The sequence below is a fragment of the Arachis hypogaea genome, chromosome 9 (assembly GCF_003086295.3).
Source record: "Arachis hypogaea cultivar Tifrunner chromosome 9, arahy.Tifrunner.gnm2.J5K5, whole genome shotgun sequence".
Taxonomy (NCBI): Eukaryota; Viridiplantae; Streptophyta; class Magnoliopsida; order Fabales; family Fabaceae; genus Arachis; species Arachis hypogaea.
The window spans coordinates 21,013,191-21,027,481 of record NC_092044.1 but is presented as its reverse complement, the minus strand read 5'-3'; positions in this window follow the sequence as shown (position 1 = coordinate 21,027,481).

Here is a 14,291-nt window from a genome sequence, read left to right as displayed (position 1 = left end):
AGATTCCGAGAAAGCATATTGACTTGCTGAGTCAATATTTTGTTCTGAGCCAATATGGCATTCAGAGTATCAATCTCAAAAACTCCTTTCTTCTGAGTCATCCCATTACTCACAGGATTTCTTTCAGAAGTGTACATGAACTGATTATTTGCAACCACCTCAATGAATTTTTGAGCTTCTGTAGGGGTTCTCTTCAGATGAAGAGATCCACCAGAAGAGTGGTCCAATGACATCTTGGATAATTCAGACAGACCATCATAGAATATATCCAAGATGCTCAATTCTAAAAGCATGTCAGAAGGACGCCTTCTGATCAATTGCTTGTATTTTTCCCAAGCTTCATACAAGGATTCACATTCCTTTTGTCTGAAGGTTTGGACTTCCACTCTAAACTTGCTCATCTTTTGAGATGGAAAAAATTTGGCCAAGAAAGTATTGACCAACTTTTCCCAAGAGTTCAGGCTTTCCCTAGGTTGTAAGTCCAACCATATCATAGCTCTGTCTCTTACAGCAAAGGGAAAAAGCATAAGTTTGTAAATCTCGGGATCAACCCCATTGATCTTAACAGTGTCACAGATTTGCAAGAATTCAGCTAAGAACTGATGAGGATCTTCCAATGGAAGTCCATGAAACTTGCAATTTTGCTGCATTAGAGAAACTAATTGAGGCTTAAGCTCAAAGTTATTTGCTCCAATTGTAGGAATTGAGATGCTTCTTTTCTGTAAGGTCCTCTCTGGAGTGTTGTACTTTAACTTTTCTTAGCTTCCTCTTCAAAGTCCTTTCAGGTTCATGATTAGCTTCAACAAGAATGTCCTTATCCTTGTTCCTACTCATATGAAAAAGAAAAGAACAAAAAGAGTAGTAGAATCCTCTATGTCACATTATAGAGATTCCTTTATGTGTCAGAGGAAAAGAAGAATAGAAGAATAAGGTAGAGAGAATAAGAAGAATTCGAACACAGAGAGAGGAATAGGGTTCGAATTATTAGATGAGTAGAAGAGAAATGTTAGTGAATAAATGAAATAAATAGAAAGAGATGAGAGAGAGAATATTTGGAAAAGAAAAATATTTTTATTTTTATTTAATTAATTAAGTTAGTTTCGAAAATTTGAAAAGAAATACAAGAAAATTAAAAACTAAAGCAATTAGTTAATTAAAAATATTTTTGAAAAAGTGGTTAGTGATTTTCGAAAATTAGAAGTGGAAAAGTAGTTAGGTGGTTTTGAAAAAGATAAGAAATAGTAAACTTTTTTTTAAATTAAAACAAACAAGTTAAGTAGTTAGTTGAAAAAGATTTGAAAATAAATTTTGAAAAGATAAGAAGTTAGAAAAAGATTTTGAAATTAAAATTTTAAAAATATATGATTGAAATTTATTTTGAAAAAGAATTGAAAAAGAAATTAAAAAGATTTGATTTTTAAAATTAAAGTTGATGACTTGACTAACAAGAAACTAAAAGATATGATTCTAGAATTCAAAGATTGAAGCTTTCTTAACAAGAAAGTAACAAACTTGAAATTTTTGAATCAAAACATTAATTGTTAGTAAGAATTTTCGAAAATATGAAATAAAATTAAGAAAAAAATTTTGAAAAATTAGTTTTAAAATTTTCGAAAACATTAAAAGAAAAATGAAAAAGATTTTGAAAAATTTTACGAATCAAATTCAAAAATCATGAAAAAAAATGAAAAGGAATTGATTTTGAAAAAGATTTGAAAAGATAAAGTTTTTAAATTGAAATTTTGACTTGACTAACAAGAAGCAACTATATTTTAAAAATTTTTGACCAAGTCAACTCAAAATTTCGAAAATTATGAGAAGAATAAGGAAAATATATTTTTTTTTAACTTTTGAATTTTTACTAAGGAGAGAAAAAAAACATCAAAATGAAACAAAACATAAAAATTTAAGATCAAAAGAAATAATGCATGCAAGAACACTTTAAATGTCAAGATGAACACCAAGAACACTTTGAAGATCATGACAAACATCAAGAGCATATTTTTTAAAATTTTTAAGAAAAGAAAGACATGCAAGAAACCAAACTTAAGAACTTTTGTACTAGGGACACTAACAATTCGAAAATGCACCAGAAAAACAAGAAAAGACACAAAATAAGAAAAATTAAAGATCAAACAAGGAAAATCATCAAGAACAACTTGAAGATCAAAGAAGAACACAATGCATGAATTTTCGAAAATAAAGGAAAATTAAAAACATGCAGTTGACACCAAACTTAAAATTTGACACTAGACTCAAACAAGAAACACAAGTTTTTTTGGCTTTTATGAATTTAAATTTTTTTTTGTGTTTTTATTATTTTTTTTCGAAAACTCTCTTTTTTTTTGAAAACTTTTTGAAAAGAAAATAAAGGTTGAAACAAGAAAGAAGGTTACATAATCTAAGCAACAAGATGAACTGTCAATTATCCAAACTCGAACAATCCCCTGCAACAGTGCCAAAAACTTGGTGCACGGAATTGCTATCACACTTTTCACAACTCTGGTACAACTAACCAGCAAGTGCACTGGGTCATCCAAGTAATAGAAACCTTACGTTAGTAAGGGTTGATCCCACGGAGATTGCCGGCTTGAAGCAAGCTATGGTCATCCTGTAAATCTTAGTCAGGCGGATTTAATTGGTTATGAGTTTTGATAATTGAAAGACAAATAAAACACAAATTAAAATAAAGATACTTACGTAATTCATTGGTGGGAATTTCAGATAAGCGTTTAGAGATGCTTTGTTGCTTCTGAACCTCTGCTTTCCTATTGTCTTCATCCAATCATGCGTGCTCCCTTCCATGGCAAGCTGTATGTTGGTGGATCACCGTTGTCAATGGCTACCATCCGTCCTCTTAGTGAAAATGGTCCAGGTACAGTTTCTGTACGGCTAATCAACTGTCAGATTTCTCATCTCGGATGAAAAATACCAGGCACAGGTACCGCATGGATAATCATCTGTCGGTTCTCACTTGTGTCAGAATAGGATCTCTCTATCCTTTTGCACACTGTCACTACGCCCAACATTTGTGAGTTTGAAGTTCGTCACAGTCATCCCTTCCCAGATCCTACAAGGAATACCACAGACAAGGTTTAGACTTTCCAGATCTCAGGAATGCTGCCAATTGGTTCTAGCCTATACCACGAAGGTTCTAACCTCATGGACTCGGTCCGTGGATTAGAGACCCAAAAGATTATACTCCGGCTGTCGTCCAATGACTACGTTGAACATCATGTAGACCGCTTGTGGTTGTCAGGCACGCGGATCTTGGCTAAGCGAGTAACGAAGATAGTGGGTGATTGTCACGGGTCACCCCTTCATTCTGACTTAACTAAATTAAGTACGAGAGTATATCTTGGAGAAGAAGTAAGCATGAATTGAAAGAAAAATAATAGTACTTTCATTAATTCATAAAGAACAGCAGAGCTCCGCACCTTAAGCGATGAGGTGTAGAAACTCCACTGTAGAAAATACATAAGAGAAAAGAGGTCTAGGCATGGCCGAATGGCCAGCCTCCCAAATGTAACATAAAAGTCTCCAAAAGTCCCTAATACACTAGTAAAGAGTGCTATTTATACTAATCTAGTTACTAGGGATTACAGCAAATAAGTAACTAAGTGCAGATAGTGCAGAAATTTACTTCCGGGGCCCACTTGGTGTGTGCTTGGGCTGAGCGTTGAGCTTTACACGTGCATAGGCCTTTTCTAGAGTTAAACGCCAGCTTGGATGCCAGTTTGGGCGTTTAACTCCAGTTCTAGTGTCAGTTCCGGCGTTTTACACTAGAAAAGGGTCTCTGGAAAGCCCAAGGTGTCTACTTTCCAACACAATTGAGAGCGCGCCAATTGGGCTTCTGTAGCTCCAGAAAATCCACTTCGAGTGCAGGAGAGACAGAATCCAACAACATCTGCAGTCCTTTCTCAGCCTCTGAATTAGACTTTTGCTCAGGTCCCTCAATTTTAGCCAGAAAATACCTGAAATTACAGAAAAATACACAAACTCATACTAAAGTCCAGAAATGTGATTTTTGCATAAAAACTAATAAAAATGTAATAAAAAGTAACTAAAACATACTAAAAACTATGTAAAAACAATGCCAAAAAGCGTATAAATTATCCACTCATCACAGACGGTCATGGACGGTGATCAAATCAAGGATAACAATAAAGCTAAGTTAGACTTGGTTGAAATTTGCAAGCGACCTAATACGCACTTAAAGAGGATTGATAATGGATGGTGGTTTAAGCCAAAGGCTGTGTACGCTTTTGACAAAAGAATAGAGACAGAATATTTGTAGATGGATTAGGGTTTTGAGATTTTTCGATGGTTAAACCTCTAACTTGAGTAGATATGCAAATGTCGCTCAGGGTAAGCTTGCTGAACTGAAGAGTCATGACTGTCATATTTTTCTAGAGTCATTGCTTTCTGTTATCTTCAGAGAACTTTCCACTAACATGTGAAAACCACTCACAACAATAAGTGAGTTTTTTAGAGAGTTGTATGCTACCATATTAAAGGTTATTGATCTTTGGGTGATGGAGAAGAACATCCCCATGATATTGTGTGAGCTAGAGAGGATATTCTCTCCTGATTTTTTTTATGTGACGGAATACTGACCAATTGACCTGCCTTATGAAGCAAGAATGTGTGGGTCATCTAATTTAGATGGATGTATGCATTTGAAAGATTGATTGGGTCATTCAAGCAAACTGTGAAAAATAGAGTTCGTGTCGAGGGATCCGTATGCGAGGCCTTTCTAGCCAAAGAAACTTCCACATTTTGTTCCATCTATTTTAAGCCACATGTTGAAACCTGGAGAACTAGAAGTGGTAGGAACGTTGATAGGGGAGAATTCTCGTTGAGTGGACCAAAATACCTTATTTTTGTTTAAAAAGAAAATGTGCTAGGCATGGAAAAGTGAACACTAGTTAGAGCAGAAGGAAGTTAAGGCTGCACATCTACATGTATTACTAAATTGTTATCATATTTCATCCTATATGTCGTAAGTTTGTTAACTAATTTAAATAACTTGTTATATATTTCAAAGATTGGTATTACTTATTTAGATAATTAATCTCGTTATAATACTGTTTCTACATAGGTTATTTCAACAAACAAATTCTGATTCTTCAATTGATAAGTTTTCACTTTGGTTCAAAGAATACGTTCGGTCGAATCTATATTACATAAAAAATGTTGAACTTTTTGCACTTAGTTGGAGTCTAATGAATAAAGGGATGAGCTATCCAATTTACAACGTCAACGGTTATTGATTTTATTCTTTTCAATGGTTAATGGGTAAAAAATTAGATAATAGTGGGGTTTGGTTCTGCAGAGACACAGGTAGTAGTCATTTTGATTGGTTTGGTGTGTTGCATAACGTAATTCAATTACAACATTTTTGTCACACTACGCACACAATATTTGTGTTTAAATATGAATGGTTTGATTCAAATTCTTGAGACAGAATGCAAAAGCATAAAGATTACTATACCACTAAAGCAAGATTCTGAAAACCGGTTCGAACCGATTAGTCAAATCGGGAACCGATGGCTGCAGCGGCTCGGGCAACAAGGAAAATCGCCTCTTCTAAAAACCGGCACCAAACCATTAAACCAGACAAAAATTGATCAGTCTGACCGAATTGAGATTCGGTTGGTTTTCAAAAAACTACTTCAACGCATTTTGCAAAAATTTTAAAAGAAAAACCAAGCGCTAATTTTGATTTTTCCTAAGCTTTCTCTCTCCCTAGCCCCTCTAGTCTGAGAACGTAGGCATGCAGCAGAGAGGATCCTCCATCTCGTTGCTATTCCTTAACGCCCAGCCACTACCACCATCGCGATCTACACCCCGCCATCTGCACAGTGCCATCATCGTCATAACGCGTCTGTTTGCCACGCTTTCTCGTCCATTTTGAGATTCCACATCCGTTCTGAGCTTCCGTCGCCTCTGTATTGTGGTGCTTCCTCCACTGTGCAGCTTTCATCTGAGCTCCCTCTCTGTCGCATATTCGAGGATTCAACCTTCAGCATCACCTGTTGGAGCTACAGATGTGTGAAGTGATTTTTTTTTATTCTTGTTCTTTCTTGTATTTGGGTTGTTGTCGGGTTTTTTTTGCTGTTGTTTTTTTGTTTTAAATATTTTAAATGTTGTTGTGGTGATAATCTGAGTTCATATTATTATTAATTTGGTAATTTGTAAAATTGTTATTGAGGTACTATTTTTTTTACTCTGTGATTGACTAATTATTAGGTTGCATTCTTGTCTAATTTTAATTTGAGTAAATATTTTTGTTTTAATTTATGTTCTTGATCTTGTTCATTTGCTAATTTGATAAATTATTGTTATTATGATGTTATTATTAATTTTATAATTGTTAATTTGTATAATTGTTGTGATTTGTTATTCATTATCGTTGTAATTGGGCGGCTGACAACTAAATTTTGTTCTTAGATAGATGATAGTATCAATCAATTTGATTAAATCATGTTTGATAGGTAATTTTTAGGGCAAATTACGATAATAAGTCAAGAAGAGCAAAATTTTACACAAATTCACCAAACCAAAATCTGGTTCAAGAATCTATCAATGCACATTTTTATATAGTTCGAATCAGATCAATTCAAACTCAAACTACACGTAATTCGAATCATATTGATTCGAACTATGTACACATGCACACACCAAATAATTCGAATCAGGTTTATTAGAATTACACCCACGCACACGTTCCCAAGTAATTCGAATTTGATTCATTCGAATTATACTGTTAAAAACTTAATAATTTATTAAAAAAATTATTAAAAAATTAATAATTATTAAAAAATTTATTAAAAAATTAATAATTTAAAATAAAAAAATTTTATTTCATACATTAAAAAAAGCTAACAAAATATTTAATTATGAGACTTCTTTAAAATATTAATGAGCTATCAATTCGAATTTCATACAATACTCTTTTGTCTTTTAATAGCTCATGAATATTTTTTAATAAATTTTTTTAATGAATTTATTTAAATTATACTACAAAAAATACTTTATTATATGCAAAATAATTTTAAAAAATGGCTTAAAAATTATTTTTTAAATTATTTTGCATAGAATAAAATATTTTTTTGTGGTATAATTTAAATAAATTTATTAAAAAATATTCATGAGCTATCAAGAATGGGCAAAAGAGTATCGTATAGAATTCGAATTGATCACCGTATAATTTGAATCATAGTGATTCGAACTCCCTCATGCGTAATTCGAATCATGTAATATCTCATCATATAATTTAAACAATTTTATTAAAAAATTATCATGAATATTTTTTAATAAATTTATTTAAATTATACCACAAAAAAATATTTTTTTCTATGCAAAAAAATTCAAAAAATTGTTTAAAAGATGTTAGGAGTACTATAAAAATTTGTAATGTCTTAATGATTTAGGACATTAAAGATATACTTTACATAGTCAATAATAATTTAAAAATTAAAGAAAATATATTTTTATCATGTATTTACCTAAATCACTAGAATATTACAAATTTTTATAGTACTCATAACGTCTTTTAAGCCATTTTTTTTAAAATTATTTTGTATAGAATAAAATATATTTTTTAATTATTTTGTATAGAATAAAATATTTTCTTTAATTTCTAAATTATTATTGACTATGTAGAGTACTTTATTTAAAATTTGAGTACATGTATGTATTTTACCTAAGTCATTAGAACATTACAAATTTTTATAGTACTTCTAACATTTTTTAAGTCATTTTTTTAAAATTATTTTGCATAGAATAAAATATGTTTTGTAATATAATTTAAATAAATTTATTAAAAAATTTTATTAAAAAATATTCATGAGCTATTAAAAATGGACAAAAGAGTATTGTATGGAATTCGAATTGATAGCTCATTAATATTTTAAAGAAGTCTTGTAATTAAATATTTTGTTAGCTTTTTTTAATGTATAAAATAAAATATATATTTTTTAATTTTTAAATTATTAATTTTTTAATAAATTTTTTTAATAATTATTAATTTTTTTAATAATTTTTTAATAAATTATTAATTTTTAAACAGCATAATTCGAATTATACCATGAATAATTCGAATCAGTCAAATTCGAATTACTTGGGAACGCGTGCGTGGGTGTAATTCGAATCAAGCTGATTGGAATTACTTGGTGTGTGCATGTGTACATAGTTCAAATCAATATGATTCGAATTACGTGTAGTTTGAGTTCGAATTGATGATCTGATTCGAACTATATAGAAACGTGCATTGGTAAATTCTTGAACTAGATTTTGGTTTGGCGAATTTGTGTAAAATTTTATGTTGTATCACTTGATTTTTTTGGGTGGTGGAAATAAAGATAAAGATGATCTCAACAAAACAAATTTGCGACATATTTTGATGTTGGAATTTTATTTTATTTTATTTTATTTGTTATTTGATTTTTGAATTTGTATTTGGATTAAATTAAAAGGAAAAGTATAGGGTACCAACATATTATCTGCCAACTTATTACCAACAATGATTAATTATTATATTTTAAACACATGTGTAAAGAGACACATCCAAAAAATATATCTATAAAGACACTTCTATTAAACATAACTATAAAAAAATATTTTTATTAGACACATCCACAAAGACACTTCCATTAAATACTCTTATAAATAAGAGTTGACAGATGTTGGCAGAAATGCTGTTGGTAACGTAGCAGGATTGAAATTAAAATATTATGGTTGATGTAGTATTTTAATTTGTATGATATTTTAAACTTTATATTAGACTATAGCTATATTTAGTATGTTTATTTATTTTTTATTTATTATTTTATTATAAAAAGATTTTTAGTTGAACTGGTCGAACCAATAAATTATTAAACCAATAGCTAGAAGGGTTCAATGACCAGTTCGGTTTTCTGAACCTTGCACTAAAGTGAATGTAAACAAGAAACATGACATCACATACTTTCATTTTATCCCAAAATGCACGATAAGTAGATTATTTGCCTTATTTGAAAAAGCGTAAATCTAGTTGGATGGTTGTAATTAAGACTAAACCAAGAAGTCGCATATAAAGTCTAACAAGACGAAGGGCCAACAATCTTACAAAGTTGATGATCCAATTCTTTTAAAGTTGGTGGTTAATACCGGTGATTCTATCACCTTTAAGTCATCTCTTATAGACGATAAAATCATTAATTTTAGAGTAGATGATAATATTTATCCACCAAAAAAAAGAGGACGACAAAAAAAAGAAGGAGACGATAGAAACGAAGAAGAGGAGGAATTCAATTATTAGGAAGTAACATTCGAAGAGCATAATGAACAAGGGTTGATAGAACGACAATAAAAAAGAAAAATCTAAATAAGGGTAATCATATAGGATTTTCTTTTATGTAGTTTGACATTTTATTGACGAGATTACTTAGTCTATTTTTAACAATTATTATTTCGGATTATATTATAATTTTTTATTTTAATAAAAATATTTAATTTTTATTAATTTTTAATTTAATTATTAGTTATCATATTATAAAGTCTAGTAATAGCAGGTTATAATTATGATACTTACAGTTAAAAAACATTAAATAAAAATATTTTTTATTAATAAATTATTGTCATCGGATTTTGTGAAAAATAAATCTGACAATATCATTTAGAGTTTTTTTAAAATAATATTATTGTCGGGTTTCTTTCGGATGATAAGTACGACTTGAATTGGCTATTTCAAAAGATATTACGTCAAAATTTGTTTAAGGTAATTAGTATTGGATTCATAAATTTTGCTGATAAACGATCATCGATAATATTTATATCATTAGATTCGTTTCAATAATAAATTTATCGGTAATAATATCACCGACAAATATTTTTAAGAATTTCATCGATAAATCTGATAGTTTAAAATTTTTTTGTAGGGTTAATAATTGAATTGATTGGCTTGTTATACATAAATGTTGCGCAGTAGGTGACTTGTGATTTTTACCTTGTATTGAATAAGTTTTTCATGATAAAATCTTAACGTGTTATTAGCTATCTACTTCTGGTTTTGTGCGATTTTCCATTATATTATTGTGATACCATTAATGGCATTATTACTTGTGCTTGGGTAATTGTTCGTTCCTCTTATTTTTGTAAGGATTGGGTCATGTGTTTTATTCCTATCACTAACTAATTGCACTCTCCATCAAAGACTAATTTTGGGCTTGAATACAAAAGTGTGCGTCTTTTCTCAACGAATTAGACATTAACCATTGAAAAGATTTGAGATGATAAGTCAATCTATTTATACATCTACATGTTTAAATATGACGATGGATTTTGGATTTAATTAATATGTTTTAAGTTGATTATAGCTTTCCTTTCATCAATGCAAAAGACTTATGACTTTTTTATGACAATTTCTTTTTCCAATTTAGCAATTTTTCTACCACTAAGGTTATGGATCTTACTCAAATTGGAGAGTGTTTAACATCTATTTCTCAAATAATGCTTTTTTTTAAAGTGATTCTTTCCAACAGGGAGAAGTATATGACAAATTTTTAGGGTTATGCTACATATTTAAGTATTTTTTTATCTAAATTTTATTCAAGTAGGTCTAACACCAACAAAAACTACTCTTATTAAAAGAGCGTCATTACACGCGCTTTATTTTCTTTTCCTCTCCCGCGTTTCTTCTTCTTCTTCTCCCCTGTAGTTCTTCTTCTTCTTCTTTTAAATACACGCATATGTCATCTTCTTCTTCTTTCAAATTCGCGTATACATCCCCCTCCTCCTCCTCCTCCTCCTTCTTCTCCTCTTTCGTTATCATCATCACCAACAATACTAACATTTTGCTAATAGATTATTTTTTCAATCGAATTGAATGGAATGCGATTGCTAAATTGAATTTAATTGAATTGAATGGACGCAAGTGTTCTGAATCTGAATTGAATTGAATTGAATTGATAATCTCTAAATTATAGACAGAGGTGTTTCGAATTTGATTTTATATAATAGATTATGTTTCGTTCATTTAGTACTATACAATTATTTCACCATGAGTACGTGTTCGGTTCATTATGCAGAAAGCTTTTTGAATTTGATTTTATATAATGGATTATGTTTCGTTTACTCAGTACTAAACAATTGTTTCACCATGAATACGTGTTCGGTTCATTATACAAAAATCTATTCGAATTTGATTTTATATAATGGATTATGTTTCGTTCACTCAATACTATACAATTGTTTCACTATGAGTACGTGTTCGGTTCGTTATGCAGAAAGCTGTTCGAATTCGATTTTATATAATGAATTATATTTCGTTCACTCAGTTGTTTCACTATGAGTACGTGTTCGGTTCATTATGCAGAAAGCTGTTCGAATTTGATTTTATATAATGGATTATGTTTCGTTCACTCAATACTATACAATTGTTTCACCATGAGTACATGTTCGATTCATTTCTGTTTTGCACAATTTAAAACTCTTCCTCCTTTCCTTCTACTGCTTCTTCATCAGGGAGAGAAGGAGGAAAAGACAAAAAAATACAGCAGCAACAACAACAAAAGAATGATGATAAGGAGAAAAGACGTGAAGAAGAAGAAACACCAAAAAGAAGGAAGAGAATGAGGAGGAGGAGGAACGCGAAGAAGAAGACGCTCCGTGCGTAAAACGCGGAAGAAGAAGAAGAAGAAGAAGAAGCATGGGAGAGAAGAGAAGAAGCGTAAAGAAAAAAAAAACGGAAAGAGCGTGTGACCTAAAATTACTTAAATGAACTTGGATGTCAAAATTACTTGAACGTGAAGAATATCTCAATTTTCTATTTGCATGGATTCTACTATATCCACTGTGAATATAGTTGGTTATATATAGATATTAGAATCTGAACTAAAGCGGTTATACCTCCGATATATAGGATATATGCTAATTAAGTAATTAGAAATATTTTGTAAATGATTACCAATAAAATTCTTTTAATTCTAACCGTAAATAAGAATAAAATTTAGATCCTTTTGAATATTCGATTTTGATGAGTTTGGAAAACTCTATTTTTAATTAAGTGATGATCAAACATTATTATTATGATTAAATTAATATTGGATTGAATGATTAAATTAATTTTTGCAATGCAGGATTATGTCAGCTGAAAAACAAATTTCTAGTGCAAGCCAAATTACATTCAGCCTTTGGTTTTGATAAAATATGATGAGTATGGCTGAATTAATTTTTGTTACTTTGGTCAATATAATCCATTATGGTTACAAGTCCAAGTTGAAAATGCTTTCCTATTTGCTCTATGCATGACCCAAAATTTATCAGAAAAGCAAATGTTACTATTGGGCCAGAATTATATAATTATAACAACTAAGCCCAATGTTAATTCCTCATGCATGATCCGAAACAAATGAAAGAAGGAAAGCAAAATTGCTTCCAACGGATCCAAGCATTTCACCATGTGATGGATTCCAAAATTTATTACATTGTCATTTATTGCATGGGAACTATGAGAGAGAAGGCAAGACACTTGATTTGATTGTAGCACTAATGACTACACGCTACTCAGCAAGGAAAGAATCATTTCATTTAATCTCATTCTCTTTCCTAAATCAATGCTTTTCAAATTTCTCTCTTCTCTCTCTATTTGCTTCTCTTCTTCGGTTATTATCCAGGAAACAATGGAAGCTATGTTAAGCTACCAAAAGAAAGAAGAAGCTGCATGCATCAAGACCATCAAACTAATGATGGCAAGAAAACATAACACAATAAAAGTATGCTGTGGCTGAGATTATCACCAAAAGTGGTAAGATTTGGTGAGGTAATCTCGAGTCCTTCATACTCAAAAAGAAAAAAGGAGATTCGGCCAGCAAGTAGGAGATCTTTGGAGGCATGGCTTGTCTCTGATTCTGCTCAACCACCACAGGAAGTAGCTAGAGTGGTGAAGTGATGGAAGAGGCAGAGATTGGAGCAGATGAAGCCATCATCATCATGAAGCATCAAGGGCCAGAAATCCATCTTGAAGAGCAAGCCAAGGATGGAGCGCTCGGATTGATGAAGAGTGATGACCAAAGAAGAACTAGAGGTATTTGCATGTTGGGTTTTGCATGAGTTACCTCTTCTCTCCCTGTGGCCGAACCGGTTCTGTTTTGAAGGAAAGGAAGTTAAGCTTGGTTTTGTTTCAACTGTGAAGGCTTCTCTTCTCTATAAAAGGAGTGAACAGTCACGGTTTGATTCAAGGAGAAAGTTTGAGAGTGCAAGGCACAGAAGTCTCATAGCTAACTAAGCTTACAGATTTTCTTCTCCTTCAATGTATTCAGTTTTGTAATTTTTCTGTTTAATTTTGTCATGTCTTGAGTCTCATGGAAAAAAGGCAAACAGTGAGGTTTGTATGAAAAAGCCATAGAGCAGAAAAAGGCAGAGAGTGCAAAATTAAAAGAAAAAAAGCCATAGATGCCTTAGAGTTCCTTTGTTCATCTATGTTGTGTTTCATGATTCTGTGGGAATCCCCTTGTAAGTTGGATTAGCACTTTACAGTTTGTAATCTGGATGCTTATAGTAAAATTCCATCATTGTTGTGATGGAGACTGAATGTAGGCTGCATTGCACTTAGCAGCTGAACCAGGATATATTTGAGTGTAATATTCTTTCTCTACTACTCCATTTTTGTTTCTGTTGCACAAGAGCCAAAATCAAAAATATCGCGTGCCAAGTGACGAGACAAAAACAAAAAGTCTCGTGGCTAGGGACGAGACAAAAACAGAAAAGTCTCCTCAAAGACCAGAAAGTGTATTCAAGCAAAAAGGGGGCTAAGATTCAACCCCCCCTTCTCTTAGCCACTGAAACCATCAATTTGTATCAGAGCTTGGTCTCAAAGAGATCAAGCTTTGCAGCTTGGAGAAAAGATCCTCATGGCAGAAAGTAGTGGCTCAAATATGGTGTCCTACAATCTCACAGAGGGACAGTCAAGCAACAAACCTCCTCTTTTCAATGGGAAAAACTATACCTATTGGAAGGAGAGAATGAAGATCTTTGTGCAAGCAGTAGACTACATGCTTTGAAAGATTATCCTAGAAGGACCACAGTTTCCTACTAACACTAATGCTGAAGTAGTAGTCACTCTTAAACCAGAAGCAAGCTGGACAGAGGAAGATAGGAAGAAAGTGGAGCTAAATACCAAGGCCATAAATCTACTCAACTGTGCTATCAGTTTCGAGGAGTACTGACGGGTATCACGATGCACAACGGCAAAGGAAATCTGGGATAAATTACAAATCACTCATGAAGGAACCACCATTGTAAAGAAG